Source organism: Arvicola amphibius, chromosome 11 (assembly GCF_903992535.2).
Source record: "Arvicola amphibius chromosome 11, mArvAmp1.2, whole genome shotgun sequence".
NCBI lineage: Eukaryota > Metazoa > Chordata > Mammalia > Rodentia > Cricetidae > Arvicola > Arvicola amphibius.
The window spans coordinates 60,963,396-60,979,584 of NC_052057.2; the positions used below are offsets into that span (position 1 = coordinate 60,963,396).

General features: G+C 43.4%; 1 pseudogene; it reads right to left on the reverse strand.

Annotated features, from left to right (window-relative positions):
* Positions 1-2,190: 2,190 nt before the first annotated feature.
* On the reverse strand, positions 2,191-12,581 carry LOC119826100 (annotated as a pseudogene).
* Positions 12,582-16,189: the final 3,608 nt, after the last annotated feature.

Below are 16,189 nucleotides of genomic sequence, written 5' to 3' on the forward strand. Positions count from 1 at the left end.
ACTTATTCTGTTTCATCATCTGTGGTCTGTGTCCCCTCTTAACAGCTTTCATATTTTAGCTTAGGCATCCTTCTACATGCCCATGAAAGTGGAAGTTTGAAAGAAAATGGACACCTAAGGGATTGGCACTGTTGGTAACTATGGCCTTATTGGAGTTGGTATCATCTTGTTAGAGGAAGTATGTCACTGTGGAGGCAGGCTTTGAGGTTTCATATATGCTCAAAACACATCTAGTGTTTCAGTTTACTTCCTGTTGCCTTTGAATCAAGACATAAGGACTCTAAGCTCCAGCACCATGCCTGCCTGTGTGCTGCCTTTCCTTGATGATAACGGACTGAACCTCTGAACTGTAAGCAAGTTGCCCCAATTAAATGTTTTCCTTTATAAAAGTTATCGTGGTCAGGTTGTTTCTTCACAGAAATAGAAACCCTATCTAAGATGCCATGCAATATGGGATAAAGTTGACTTAAAGTCTCCAAACTTGGGGATAGACCCTGAAGGACATAAGAAAGCAAACATATTCTATTCTGACACAGTCACAAGTGTATTATTGAATATATGACAAACGGTTAAACCAAGATAAACATGGGGATTCTAAGTTGGAACATTCTGATAGAATTTCATTCTGATACTAAACTATACAGGGAAATCAACACCAGCATAATCCCAGGAGCCATCATAGGATGGCTACATTTCCACACAGCCAATCAGACGAATGTCACAAGTGCAACAGAACTACTAAGGCTCATCAAACTCACCCATTCCTAAAACCTTTCCTATGTCTGTATTTTCAGGTAATTGATTTTCTTCTTATTTATGTTTAAGCAATAATTTAATATTTTCCCAATACTCTCTGTTTCAGAACCTGGGATTAGTTTATGAAATGACCTAAGAGCAGCACAGATAAGGCAATATCTCAGGCTAAGTAGGTGGCAATCTGCAGCATAAAAGTGGAATAATGTTGGTTAAACTATTGGCTACAGTGGGAAAGAACTAGCCTAAAGAATGAGCCCTCCTCTCTCTTCAGGCCTTTTCTAATAGAACCTGAGTGGGCTTGGTGATTAGGGCAGTCCTCTGAATTATCACTCCACAAATAAGGATTTTAGGGGACATTGGAGGCCAGGAAAGTGGCTCAGCAGATAAAGATACTTGCTGCCAAGCCTGGCAATCTAAGTTTCATTTTCTAGAGTCAAACAGTAGAAAGAAAAACAGTCAATTACCACAAGTTGTAGTTTGACATCCACATACTTATTAGGGAACACCAGCACACATGTGTACACACACACACAATAGGTAACTATATGAATAAATGAATGAATAAATAAATAAATAAATGTTTTAAAAAAATAAATGTTAAAAAATTATTTCAATGAGTATTACTGGATTGAACTGCTTACACACCATACCCAAAAGGCATACATGTAATAATTAGTGTTAACTGTCAACATGACCAAATCTAAAATATAGAATCACCTTTGGACATGCCTCTGGGGTTATCTTGATTGACTGACTGTGGAAGACTTGCCTGCTGTGGGTGGCACCTTTTATCTGGCTGGGACCCTGGACTGTGCATGGAAAAAGGAAACTGAGAAGAGGCATTCATCAGCTGGATGAATGTGACCAGTTGCTTCAGGTTCCTGCTGCTTTGACATCCCCACCATGAGAAATGTGTAGTTGTTGCAGGCTTGTGGCTGCTGCCTGTTGTGCAAATCCCCATTTCCCTAAGAAGCTGGGGATGAGGAGATGTGGAGGCAATAACACAGACTCTGAGAGATTCCAATGTAAAGGCTCTTTATTGTAAAAGGGTCAGGGGTTTTTATGGGGTTAGGAAAATTAAGTTGCCACAGGAAGGTTTTTGGTTGGTCCCTTTGAAAGTGGTGGTCACTGCTGGTGTGTTGTTTTTGGTTCACTGACAGGTTGTTTTGGCCAATTTTGCTTATTGTGATTCTGCATGTGCTTGCGCTATTCCCCTGCCTCATATCACCCTTTTTATTTTATTTTTATTGAGAGACCTACTAGGAGTTACAGAATTTTATAACCCCACCTCAAGGATCCTCCAGCGTTTTGGGCTGTGTCTGTCTTAGTTTGGCCTGCCAGACAGACTCTTACCTTTCTTTGACTGCTAGTACCAAGAGTTGGGTCCCCAGAAGGTCCCAAGAAGTCAGAAGCAAGGGGAGACTTTTAGGAGAACTAGGGTTTTAAATGGCCTCCTGTATTTGCATTAGCCAAGCATGGACCACCTCCCTTGGAGGTTTTGGTCCAGCAAACTCTATAGCCATTAACACCTGGAGTGTTGCCTTGTTCACCAGGTGTTGTTGGAATCTTAGCTATAGAAGACACACTTAAGCAGAAATATTAGAGGCACAAAAACCTTTTCCATAAGGCACCATACCACAAGTTTAGAAGTGTCTAGCAGAGATTTTATGTGATCACATACTTGGCCAAAGAATGTGGTGGACAATGGCTAGACTCATACCAAGATAAGTTGCATAGGTTCTGATTAAATGTTTACAGCTAAGCAAAGGTAAACCAGGTAAAAGCTTGTGCAACTTTTGAAAGGACAAATAAAATTGCTGATGGAGGAGCCTAGCCTGTTCCAGCAAAGGCAGAATACTGTCATAGTCATAATTAGGCGGTCTACTCTGTGATTGCCTGTTGCTAGAATTCCTGGCAGCTTAGTATGAGATCTGATATGGGATATGTGTCAGGGCTGTATTCTGGACTGCAATAAGTCTTGAATAGTTTGCATGGTTTTGGAGATGGAATCCTTTTTGGAACTTTAATTTTGCAAAAGATAGTATTTTGCATGCTTGTGTGGCATAGCGACTATCTGAGAAAATATTTGTGGGTTCTGATTGGGTCACTTCCAATACCTTAAGAACCACCAATAACTCCCCTAGTTGTAATGATCTCGGATTTGGTTGGTTATACATAAGTGGCCAGAATGCTCACATCCCCAGCAAGTCTGGTGGGCCAGAATTATCATCCTTGTCAAGTTTGGTATTAACCAAGGCACTGATGGGATCCGTAAGGGCAGACATGAGCCCATTCTCTATGTCAATATCACTGATGGCCAAGACCCACTTATGAATATTTTCATTTCTAAAAGGTGTGATGACATTACTGGTGATGGTGTTGAGCCCCTCCCAGGTTAGCTGTTTTATAAGGATATCCTTGGTAGGCAGATGGGATGCGCTTTTCAATAGCCTTGGTGAGACAGATCACAAATTTAGGGAATGGTTCTGCAGCCTGCTGGACAAGATTGTGGAAATAGCCTACACTGTCCTGGGGCATACAATGTTTGAAGGCCTTGAGGGCTAGGCCGGACACCTGTTGAAATAGGCATGTAGGCCAATCATGGATTGTGAGACAGGACCAGTGTATTGCCATGGCCAATAAGCATGGTTTGGGTAATATTAAGTCCAAATTGCAAATTTCTACAGGCTTGTGTCTCTGTTGCATCATCATAAGGAGAGCACCATTGGAGGAAAACTGGGGGGTTAAGAATGGCCTTTAACATTGAGTACCAAGCATAATGGGTTTGAAACTGCATGGCTCATTGTCTGTGTACCTGCTCAAAATAAGGAGAATCGGGGTAGCACTGGTCACCCTCACACACCCCTGCATGGTTCCCAGCCTGCTCCCAACCTTGCTGCCACTGGTAGAGCACATAGTTAACAAGGACAATATCACTGGAGCCTCCAGATACCACAGGGATGGGATGCACTCAGAAGTGCTCAAGCATATCGAAAATGGATTGGAACCACAGATGTTGAACCCAGTACTGACCCTCCTTATTCAGTGATAAACACAGGTGCTAGGCCTTGCCCTGGAAGTTGAAAGTGAGGACATATTCATTATGTCTTGTCTCACTGTGACATAGAAGCCAGTGCCTTCTTCCAGCACTAACTGGGCAGCCTTGAGTCGAGAGAGCATACCATGGAACCAAGGATATCTGAAAGGAGTTGATCCTGCTCAGTGCCATCTGACTCCCCCTCCAACCCACCCCCAGAACTGCTTCTGGAGTATCCAGAGGAAGGTAGGGGGTTGAGAGGGAATAAACTGTCCTTGCTGGGAGCCCCTCATCAATGGGAATATGAGGGGCAATTCCAGGGGAAGCAGTTCCTTTGAGTCAATGGAGGCAGAACTAAGGGAGAAGAATGCTGACTGCCAGTCAGAAAGTTCCCCATTAGCCCCCGTGACAGGTGGTCATTATTTTCGCTGGGTCCCAGCAGCAGATTCTGGCTAGGCAGACTCTCTGAGTGATTCTGGCAGGGCAACTCCAGGCTGTCTGTGTTATCCTTTGTGATGAAGGAGGTCCCAGGGGCCCGGGGAAGGATCATGGGATGGGGGCTGATAGCAGGGCAGAGTCCTGGGCTTAGGCACTCCTGGATGTCAAACACCCAGGCCTTCACATGAAGTGCATCAGTTGTCTCCAGAATGTACTCTGAAGGGCATTCTACCTCTACCACAAACGTGTTCTCCCTGTCAGGCATCTCTAGGGCCATGGCTGTGTGGACATCAGTGATAGCAGAACAGGGAATGCTGAGTAGAGACCGGGATGCCTTGGTTGGTACAAAGAACTCCAAGCGACTTCCTCCTCCTCCTCTTTCTCCAACACTTCTGCCTCTGAGTCTGCCCTCCTCCCACTAAGGTCAGCACAGCCAACCCTCCTCCATGATCCACTCCTGCTGGGTCAGGGGCAGCTTCTTCAGCCCCCTTAAAACTAAGCAGCTCTTCTCTGTGTACCAATCCTGCTCCATCTTTCAATGTTCCCCCTCTACAACTCAGTCTCAGCCTCTCAAAGTGGTGAGCTCATCTGTGCCCAGGGGATGTGGCATCACTAGTCAACTCCCTACCAACCAACTGTCCCGGCACCACCAGAGGAATTGGAGTTGTTGTTTCCATCTGGGACTGGAGGGCCTGATGTGGTCTCCAGAGGCTTAGCTGGGGAGGAAGTGCCAAGGGCTTCTCACCACTGCATGACACCTCCTACAGAATCTCTGACTGAGGGACCCACTGAACGAAGGATAAAGCATTTCTTGAGCTTTGGCTTTGGGGACATTGTAGAGGAGGAAGAGACTGAGGACAGAAGGGGGCCAGGTAGGTCCTCAGAAGAGAGAGATGGGCCCAGCAGCCAGGGGCCCGCCTACCCTGCAGCTGTCAAGGGACAAGTCATGTGGTGGCACAATCTCCACACCAGGGCTCAGTGGGGCCAAGACAGTTGGGGAGAGTGAGCCCAAGGCCTGGGTCACCTCAGCTTCAAAGTGCTGCAGAAATTGCTCAGCAAAATAGCAAGAAAAAGCAGCATCTGCTCCAGGGTCTACATATTTTGGGTGGGAAGCCAGGTAGAGGCGAAAATAGCTGGCAAGATCCAGGGCACCAGCCCTCGTATAGAACTCACAGAACTCTTACCAACTTTGGGGAGAGGGTGATGATTGCGCTGGCAGAAAATGGAAGGCCTATCCTCCAGATAAGGGGCACCAGCTATGATAGTCCCCAGGAGGAGCCTGTGAGGAGGGCCATCAAAGAAGAAAGCAGCCAGAAGACAAGCGTTGAGCAGCAACAATTTCATCTCGGTCTCCACGCTCTACTCCAAGATCAAGCTAGTTGAAGTAGCCGCCTTCTGAGGAGAACGTTCTAGTCCCAGAAGGAAAAGTAGATTCAGCCACATCCAAACAACCAAAGCCTTCCTGTTAATTAAGACACTGGCCACCGCTGGAATCCCTGGTCCTGTGCCCTGGAGTTCCATCTGGACTGGTGAGTGGGTGCAGACCCTGGGGCAACCTGCCCTGGAAGAGAGCACAGACCCCATCCCCCAGCTCCCTCTGCAGGCTTGTCTTTGTTTCTCACGTCCCTGCCTCTCCTAAGCCTTCCCTAGTGTTTTCAGGTGTCCTGCTCCTGTACTAAGGCCATCCACCCAAAGGGGTCAGACTCTGGCCTCCAGGCAGGTCTGAGGATTCCTGCAGGGGAGTGCGGGCTCCTTCAGATTGTACTGTCAGGTTCGCTGTGTGATATTCCATCCCGCCCTGCCCCCACCTTGGCCCTTTTGTCAGGGCGGCATCCCTGGGCTGCCTGGAATCCCTGATGTGTGCAGTGGAGTTCCATCTGGACTGGTGAGTGGGTGCAACCCTGGGGCAACCTGCCATGGAAGAGAGCACAGACGCCCTCCCCCAGCTCCCTCTGCAGGCTTGTCTTTGTTTCTCACGTCCCTGCCTCTCCTAAGCCTTCCCTAGTGTTTCAGGTGTCCTGCTCCTGTACTAAGGCCATCCACCCAAAGGGGTCAGACTCTGGCCTCCAGGCAGGTCTGAGGATTCCTGCAAGGGAGTGCGGGCTTCTTCAGATTGTGCCACAAGGAATAGGTCCTGCTCTGGCTCTGGGGAGATCCAACCAGATTCAGTCACAGCAAAGATTGGTCTAGGACACCAAGCGCCTCCCGGCTCCTTTTGAAGGAAGAGATGGGCAGGCACCAATGCAAGAACTCCTCCAACAACATGAAAGGCAACATGACATCACCAGAATCCAGACATCCCGAAACAACAAGAATAGAACACCCTACCCCAGAAGATATAGAAGAAACCACCTTAAACAGTAATTTATGAAAATAATAGAGACCTTAAGAAGGAGGTAAAAAACTGCCATAAAGAAATGGAGATGACAAACAAAAAGGTAGACGAAATAAATAAATCTCTCAAAGATACCCAAGAAAAACAAGAAAAACAATAAAAAGCAATCAAACAGGTAAGAAAAACAGTACAAGACCTGATAAATGAAATGGAGGTAATGAAGAAAACACAATCTGAGGGAAGACTGGAAATGGAAACTCTGAGTAAACGAACAGAAACTTCAGAGACAAGTATTTCCAACCGAATACAAGAGATGGAAGAAAGAATCTTGGACTCTGAAGATACTATAGAGGAAATAAATTCACTGATTAAAGAACAAAACAAATCCAACAAATTCTTAACACAAAACATCCAGGAAATCTGGGACACCATGAAAAGACCAAACCTAAGAAAAATTGGGATAGAAGAAGGAGAAGAATTACAACTCAAAGGCCCAGAAAACATATTCAACAAAATTATAGAAGAAAACTTCCCCAACCTAAAGAAGGATGTTCCTATGAAGGTACAAGAAGCCTACAGAACACCAAATAGACTGGATCAAAAGAAAGCATCCCCACGCCATATAATAATCAAAACACAAAACATACAGAATAAAGAACAGATATTAAGAGCTGCAAAGGAAAAAGGTCAAGTAACATATAAAGGGAAACCTATCAGAATTACACCTGATTTCTCAATGGAAACCATGAAAGCCAGAAGAGCTTGGATAGATGTGCTACAGACACTAAGGGAACATGGATGCAAGCCTAGACTACTATAACCAGCAAAGCTTGCATTCACCATCGATGGAGAAAACAAGATATTCCAGGACAAAAACAGATTTAAACAATACATAGCCACAAATCCAGCCTTGCAGAAAGTAATAGAAGGAAAATCACAAACCAAGGAGTCCAACAACGCCCACAATAACTCAGGCATCTAGCGACCCTTCAACAGCACAACTAGAAGAAGGGAAACACACAAACTCTACTACAAAAAAATTGACCGGAGTTAACAACCACTGGTCATTAATATCATTTAATATCAATGGACTCAATTCACCTATAAAAAGGCACAGGCTAAGAGATTGGATACGAAAACAGGATCCAACATTCTGCTGTTTACAAGAAACACACCTCAACCACAAAGACAGACACCTACTCAGAGTAAACGGTTGGGAAAAGGTTTATCAAGCAAATGGACCTAAGAAACAAGCCAGTGTGGCCATACTAATTTCTAACAAAGTTGACTTCAAACTAAAATCAATCAGAAGAGATAGAAAGGGACACTTTATACTCATAACAGGAAAAATCTTTCAGAATGAAGTCTCAATCCTGAATATCTATGCCCCTAATATAAAAGCTCCCACTTATGTAAAAGAAACACTTCTAGAACTCAAGGCAGCCATCAAACCACACACGCTAATAGTTGGAGACTTCAACACTCCTCTCTCACCAATGGACAGGTCAATCAGGCAGAAACCTAACAGAGAATTGAAAGACTTAATGGAGGTAATGAACCAAATGGACTTAACAGACATCTATGGAACAATCCACCGAAACAGGAAAGAATATACCTTCTTCTCTGCAGCTCATGGAACCTTTTTGAAAATTGACCATATACTTGGTAACAAAGCAAACTTCCACAGTTACAAAAAAATATTAGTAACCACCTGTGTCTTATCGGATCACCATGGATTAAAATTAGAAATCAACAACAATGCTACCCCCAGAAAGCCCACAAACTCATGGAAACTGAACTGTCAACTACTGAACCACACCTGGGTCAAGGAAGAAATAAAGAAAGAAATTAAAGTCTTTCGTGAATTTAAAGAAAACCAAGACACAACATACTCAGACCTATGGGACACAATGAAAGCAGTACTAAGAGGAAAGTTCATAGCACTAAGTGCCAACTTAAAGAAAATGGAGAAAGCACTCATTGGTGACTTAACAGCACACCTGAAAGCTCTGGAAAAAAAAAAAAGAAGCAGACTCACCTAGGAGAAGTAGAAGACTGGAAATAAACTGAGGGCAGAAATCAACAAAATAGAAACACAGAAAACAATCCAAAGAATCAATGAAACAAAAAGCTGGTTCTTGGAGAAAATCAACAAGATTGACAAACCCTTAGCCAAACTAATCAAACGGCAGAGGGAGAACACGCAAATTAATAAGATCAGAAATGAAAAGGGGGACATAACCACAGACACAGAAGAAATTCAGAGAATCATTAGATCTTACTACAAAAGCCTGTATGCCACAAAATTGGAAAATGTAAAAGAAATGGACACTTTTTTTAGATAAATACCATATACCAAAGTTAAACCAGGACCAGGTAAATGCTCTAAATCGTCCTGTTAGTCGTGAAGAATTAGAAACTGTTATCAAAAACCTCCCTACCAAAAAGAGCCCAGGACCAGATGGTTTCAATGAGGAATTCTACCAGAACTTCCAAGAAGACCTAATACCTATACTCCTTAAGGTATTTCATAATATAGAAACACAAGAGTCACTGCCAAATTCCTTCTATGAAGCTACAGTTACCCTGATACCTAAACCACACAAAGACTCAACCAAGAAAGAGAATTACAGGCCAATCTCACTCATGAACATTGACGCAAAAATTCTCAATAAAATGCTGGCAAACCGAATCCAAGAACACATTAGAAAAATTAACCACTACGATCAAGTAGGCTTCATCCCAGAGATGCAGGGCTGGTTCAACATACGAAAATCTATCAATGTAATCCATTATAAAAATAAACTGAAGGAAAAAAACCATATGGTCATCTCATTAGATGCTGAAAGAGCATTTGACAAAATTCAGCACCCTTTTATGATAAAGGTCTTGGAGAGATTAGGGATACAAGGGTCATTCCTAAATATAATAAAGGCTATTTACAGCAAGCCGACAGCTAACATCAAATTAAACGGAGAGAAACTCAAGGCCATCCCACTAAATTCAGGAACACGACAAGGCTGTCCAATCTCTCCTTATCTCTTCAATATAGTTCTTGAAGTTCTAGCAATAGCAATAAGACAACATAAGGGAATCAAGGGGATTCGATTTGGAAAGGAAGAAGTTATACTTTTGTTATTTGCAGATGATATGATAGTGTACATAAGCGACCCCAAAAACTCCACCAAAGAACTCCTACGGCTGATAAACTCCTTCAGTAATGTGGCAGGATACAAGATCAACTCCAAAAAATCAGTCGCCCTCCTATACATAAAGGATAAGGAAGCAGAGAGGGAAATCAGAGAAGTATCACCTTTCACAATAGCCACAAATAGCATAAGATATCTGGGAGTAACTCTAACCAAGGAAGTGAAGGATTTATTTGATAAGAACTTTAAGTCTTTAAAGAAAGAAATTGAAGAGGATACCAGAAAATGGAAGGATCTCCCCTGCTCGTGGATTGGGAGGATCAACATAGTAAAAATGGCAATTCTACCAAAAGCAATCTATAGATTCAATGCAATCCTAATCAAGGTCCCATCAAAATTCTTCACAGATCTTGAGAGGACAATAATCAACTTTATTTGGAAAAACAAGAAACCCAGGATAGCCAAAAAATCTTATACAATAAAGGAACTTCTGGAGGCATTACCATCCCTGACTTCAAACTCTATTACAGAGCTACAGTATTGAAAACAGCTTGGTATTGGCATAAAACCAGAGAAGTCGACCAATGGAATCGTATAGAAGACCCGGATCTTAAACCACAAACCTATGAACACCTGATTTTTGATAAAGGAGCCAAAAGTACACAATGGAAGAAAGAGGGCATCTTCAACAAATGGTGCTGGCATAACTGGATGTCAACCTGTAGAAGAATGAAAGTAGATCCATATCTATCACCATGCACAAAACTCAAGTCCAAATGGATTAAAGACCTCAACATTAATCTGAACACACTGAGCTTGATAGAGGAGAAAGTGGTAAGTACTCTACAACAAATAGGCACAGGAGACCGTTTCCTACGTATAACCCCAGCTGCACAGACATTAAGGGCAACATTGAATAAATGGGACCTCCTGAAGCTGAGCAGCTTCTGTAAAGCAAAGGATACTGTCACTAAGACACAAAGGCAGCCTACTGACTGGGAAAAGATCTTCACCAACCCTGCAACAGACAAAGGTCTGATCTCTAAAATATATAAGGAACTCAAGAGACCAGACTTTAAAATGCTAATTAACCCAATTAAAAAATGGGGCGCTGAACTGAACAGAGAATTCTCAACAGAAGAAGTTCAAATGGCCAAAAGACACTTAAGGTCATGTTCAACCTCCTTAGCTATCAGGGAAATGCAAATCAAAACAAATTTGAGATACCATCTTACACCTGTCAGATTGGCTAAAATCCAAAACACCAATGATAACCTTTGCTGGAGAGGTTGTGGGGTAAGGGGTACACTCATCCATTGCTGGTGGGAATGCACACTTGTGCAACCACTTTGGAAAGCAGTGTGGCAGTTTCTTAGGAAATTCGGGATCAACCTACCCCAGAACCCAGCATTTCCACTATTGGGAATCTACCCAAGAGATGCCCAATCATACTACAAAAGCATTTGCTCAACTATGTTCATAGCAGCATTATTTGTAATAGCCAGATCCTGGAAACAACCTAGATGCCCTTCAGTGGAAGAATGGATGAAGAAACTGTGGAATATATACATGTTGGAATACTACTCAGAGGTAAAACACAATGACATCTTGAATTTGGCATGCAAATGGATGGAAATAGAAAACACTATTCTAAGTGAGGTAACCCAGACCCAAAAAGATGAACATGGGATGTACTCACTCATAATCGGTTTCTAGCCATAATTAAAGGACATCGAGCCTATAATTCGGGATCCTTGAGAAGATAATAAGAAGGTGAACCCCAAAAAAAGATATAGTAATCCTCCTGGATATTGGAAGTAGACACGATCGCTGGGCAAAAATTGGGAACTTGAGGGTGGGGCGAGATGGGGCCAAGAGAAGATGGGGAGAGAAAAGCATGAAGGGGAGAATGGGGGGAGCTCGGAGGAATGGAATGCTTGGGATACAGGAAGGGTGGATATGGGAGCAGGGAAGCATATATCTTAATTTAGGGAGCCATCTGAGGGTTGTCAAGAGACTTGACCCTAGAGGGGTTCCCAGGTTTCCAGGGAGACGCCCCCAGCTAGTTCCTTGGGCAGCTGAGGAGAGGGAACCTGAAAAGGCCAGTTCCTATAGCCGTACTGATGAATTTCTTGCATATCACCATAGAACCTCCACCTGGCGATAGATGAAGAAAATAACTGAGCCCCACATTGGAGCACCAGACTGAGCTCCCAAGGTCCTGATGAGGAGCAGAAGGAGAGAGAACCTGAGAAAGAAAGTCAGGACCATGAGGGGTGCGGTCACCCATGGAGATGGTGGGACAGAACTAACGGGAGATCACCAACTCCATTTGGATTGGGACTGATGGAACATGAGACCAAACCAGACTCTCTGAATGTGGCCGATGGTGGAGGCTGACTGAGAAGCCAAGGACAAAGGCGTTGAGCTTTGACTCTTCTGCATGGACAGGCTCTGTGGGAGCCTTCTCAGCTTGGTTGATCACTTTCCTGGACCTGGGTGGAGTAGGGAGGACCTTGGTCTTAACATAGAGTAGGGAACCCCGATGGCTCCTTGGCCTGAAGAGGGAGGGAGGAGGGGTAGGGGTGGAGGGGAGGAGAGGGAAGGGGGAGGAAGAGGGGAGGAGATGGAAATTTTTAAAGATAAAAAAATAAACCAAAAAAAATAAAAAATAAAAATTAAGACACTGGCCACCACCCTAATGGCCTTTAACAGAGGGTCACATAACCAGGTTAGTTGAGGAGACTAGGAGAGGACGTCCAACAGTCCACATTCCAAAGAGCAGTCGGGACTCCTCAAAAGCAAGAGAGCCTTCAGACAGCCCTGGAGACTGGCCCTGGGGAAAAACTGTCCAGTTGCTCACCATCCTCAAGGGAGTCCACACTAGGACAAGGACGGAAGTGAAAGAGAAATTAGTGTTCGCAGACCGAAATTTATAGTGAGGGACTTCTGCGGTTTGTTAGGCTGAAGTTACACTCACAGTGTCTCCGGTGGAAAAGCACCAATCAGAGGGTCCTTTATCGGTTCTACGTCCTGGGTGATCAGCCCTTATGTGAAGGTACCTGATGAACCGATTCACGATGTTCCTAACCAGGAAGACAAACAGGGGAAAAAGAAGAAAATGTAGGAATAGGAAAGAAAGTTCCAACTCCCCAAGACCTTAGACAATGAAAATAGAGTCAACTCACCAAAAACAGCCAAAGGGCGCAAACTTAAGACCCCAACAGAGAGTTGAGATGGGGACAGCAGTGGAGGAAGCAAGCAAGAAAGAAAAACGCCCAAAAGAGGGTAAGGAGGACCCAAAAAGCGAACAAAAAGAAAAGGTCCATCCACACTGGGTGCCAGTTGTAGTTGCTGCAAACTTGTTACTACTGCCTGCTGTGCAGATCCCTGTTTCTTGGGGGCAAGAAGACACGGAGGCAACGGCATAGACGCTGAGAGATTCCAGCGTAAAGGTTCTATATTGTAAAAGTGTCGGGGTTCTGGGGAAGGGGAGGGATGTTGGGGATAAACTGCCGCAGGATTTGAAACTGGCAGTCATTGCTGGTGCATTGTGATTGGCTAGGAGTGTGTGTGTGTGTGTGTGTGTGTGTGTGTGTGTGTGTGTGTGTGTCATTAATTGCAATGCTTTTGGTCCGCTGACAGGTTGTTTTCGCCAATTTTGCTTATTCATTATGAGTTTGCAAGCGCTTGCTTGTGCTTGCGCTATTCCCCTGCCTCAGTACAGAACTGTACTCTGAACTGTGAGCTAGAATAAACATTTTCTCCTTTAAGTTGCTTTTTAAAATATTTATTTGCAATTACAGCGTGCACTCATGCACGTGCATGTGTTACATGAGTATCACAGCATGTGTTTAGAAGATCTTTCTTTCTACCATGTCCATCCTGGGGATGAAATCTAGCAAGTGCTTTAAGCCACTGCACCATTTTCCTAGTCCTAGCTGTACATTTTTATGTCTAGGTCTATGCCTATAACCATTTCTATAGCCAGAATAATACCAAAGTCTATATATATTCCCTTATATAGGCCTCTATACCAAGCTATAGTTATCTTTCTCTGCATATGTCGACAAAGAGTATGCACATTCATACATAGATAATACTTTTATTATGTTTATTGTAATGATAGAGAGTCATTAATACATTAGTGTTCAATAAATATTTGTTGAATGACTGTAAAGAAATCTTTATAATGTTTTATGTTCTGGCAAAGACTAGGTGTTATGTTCTGCATTTATTGTTATAAAGCTAATATGAACAGAAAATCCAGCATTAAACTTGCTTATCATTATGGAATGTTTTATCTCAGGCAATTTCAAGTTCAGCAGCGGAGTTGACATGAGGCTCAATGTTGTCTGTCATCCAAAGGCTTTGTCCTTCTTCCCTCTATCACCCTGGTACTTGCTTCCTTTCAAAGTGACTCTCGAAGATAATCAGCCTCTGTGTTTCCCTGTTTGTGTGCCCTCGGGGGCCATAAGTCTCTTCTCTTGGTCTTTCTCTTGGCTTGCTTCTTCACATCACTATGAGACAAGCACTGTCCAATTTAAGAAAAATGATGTCATTATAAAGATACTAATTAGCTCACATAAAATCTAGCATGCTTGGGACAGTATAGCCAAAAGCAATCCTTAAGGCAAACCTCAAAAGTCCTCAACATTAATCCCTGTAAATCAGATACCTATGAAGCAGGCATCCTCAATGGCTCAACTAATCAAAAGTGTTCATAAGGCCTGAGAAGCCAAGAGCATGTGGGATGTTCAACAATGTGCTCAGACCTCTTGTGAGTCATAGGGCCCCAAAGTCTTAGACACAAAGAGATTCAGAGAGTGGGAATCCAGTTCAGCCTACACTACAAGGCTGTTAGAAGCCACCCACGTGGCATGCAGCTCCCTGGGAAACAAAACTGAAAGGGTTGACTCACCACTCTGGAATGCTTTACTACCCAGCTGAAGAGAAAGAAGCTGCTTCGGAACAATTATCAGCTGTCCACTGCCCCGTGAATATCCCTCATCAGAGGAGTCAGGTACCACTGCTGGCAGAGTTTCAGCTTACAGCCGTATGGGCTTGAAGTCAAGAGACACTGCACATCTAATTCTGATAGGACCAAGACCGCTGGAGAGCTGTCCAGGCAAGCATGACTCAGCCAGCAGCAAACGATGACAGTAGCTCATCTAACAACAGTGGAAGCAATAACCAGAACAGGTTCCCTGGAGCATTGAATTGCACCCCCAGGGACGCTGAAAATACTCTTGAAAGGGGGAAAAAAGCCTTGCAGATTCCTTAACAACCAAGTGAAGATTTAGAAGCAGCAGGTATTAATTTTAAAAAGAGAGAGAGAAAGAAAAGAAAGAGAGAGGACAGAAAGAGAGAGAGAGAAAGAAAGAAAGAAAGAAAGAAAGAAAGAAAGAAAGAAAGAAAGAAAGCAAACATCTTGGAGGTGTGTGTGCAGACCACATTTGTGATTAGAGAAACACCTGCCACCTTTCCTGGAAAGGAAAAGACACTCAGAAAAAAAAAAACCACAGGCTTTGCTAATTAGCTTACTTCCTTTCTTCTCCCAGAAAGTATGAGACTGCTTTTCTGAAGACCTGACCTCCAGATTTTTGCAAGACTGTTCTCCTACAGACTTGAAATCTCAACAATTCAGGACATTTTTCCCCAGAAAAGTTGGCAGTACAACAGAGAACTGTTTCGCTTTCTCTGCCTCAGCCACTTATACTATATTACTGTTTACCATCTTCAAAAAATATAAGTCCAGCTAAATTCTTAAAACTTATTTCATAAATCTATTGACTACCCCTGCCCACATATTCACAAGAATATTATTTCCATGAGTACAAGGCCCTTGTATATCTTGGTAGTGGATTCCTCAAGGCTTTGAGCAATAACTGCTGCATATGGCATGCATTCAACGAATATTGTTAGAACTATTTGATGTGCTCAGATGAAAACTCAGGCCTAGTGAAAATGCCTATAATCCTAGCACACAGAAAATTAAGGAAGAAGGATATGGAATATGAGGTTAGCCTGGGCTACTTAGCAAGACTTCATCACATACATACACATCAAATATCAGGTCGCCAAGCCTTTATTTGAATTGTAGCACATCTTAAGGAATTTCTGCAAAATGACCTTTGTCCAGTCCTGCCTGGGATAGCTCTCTACCTAACTCCATCCCTACACTCTACTGCAGAAACACTTTTCACCTAGTCAGCTGCTTCCCCAATCTTCCAGTTCTCCTGGTTCATTCAGTCTTTCAACAAGGAAAATGAAAAAAGCATCATTAGAAAAAAAAAAGAAAAATGCCAGAGAATAACTCAATATAAAAACAAAAGTCTGGGTCTGGAGAGATGGCTCAGAGGTTAAGAGCACTGATTGCTCTTTTAGAGGTCCCGAGTTCAATTCCCAGCAACCACATGTTGGCTCACAATCACTTGTAATGAGATCTGGTGTCCTGTTCTGGCGTGCAGGCAT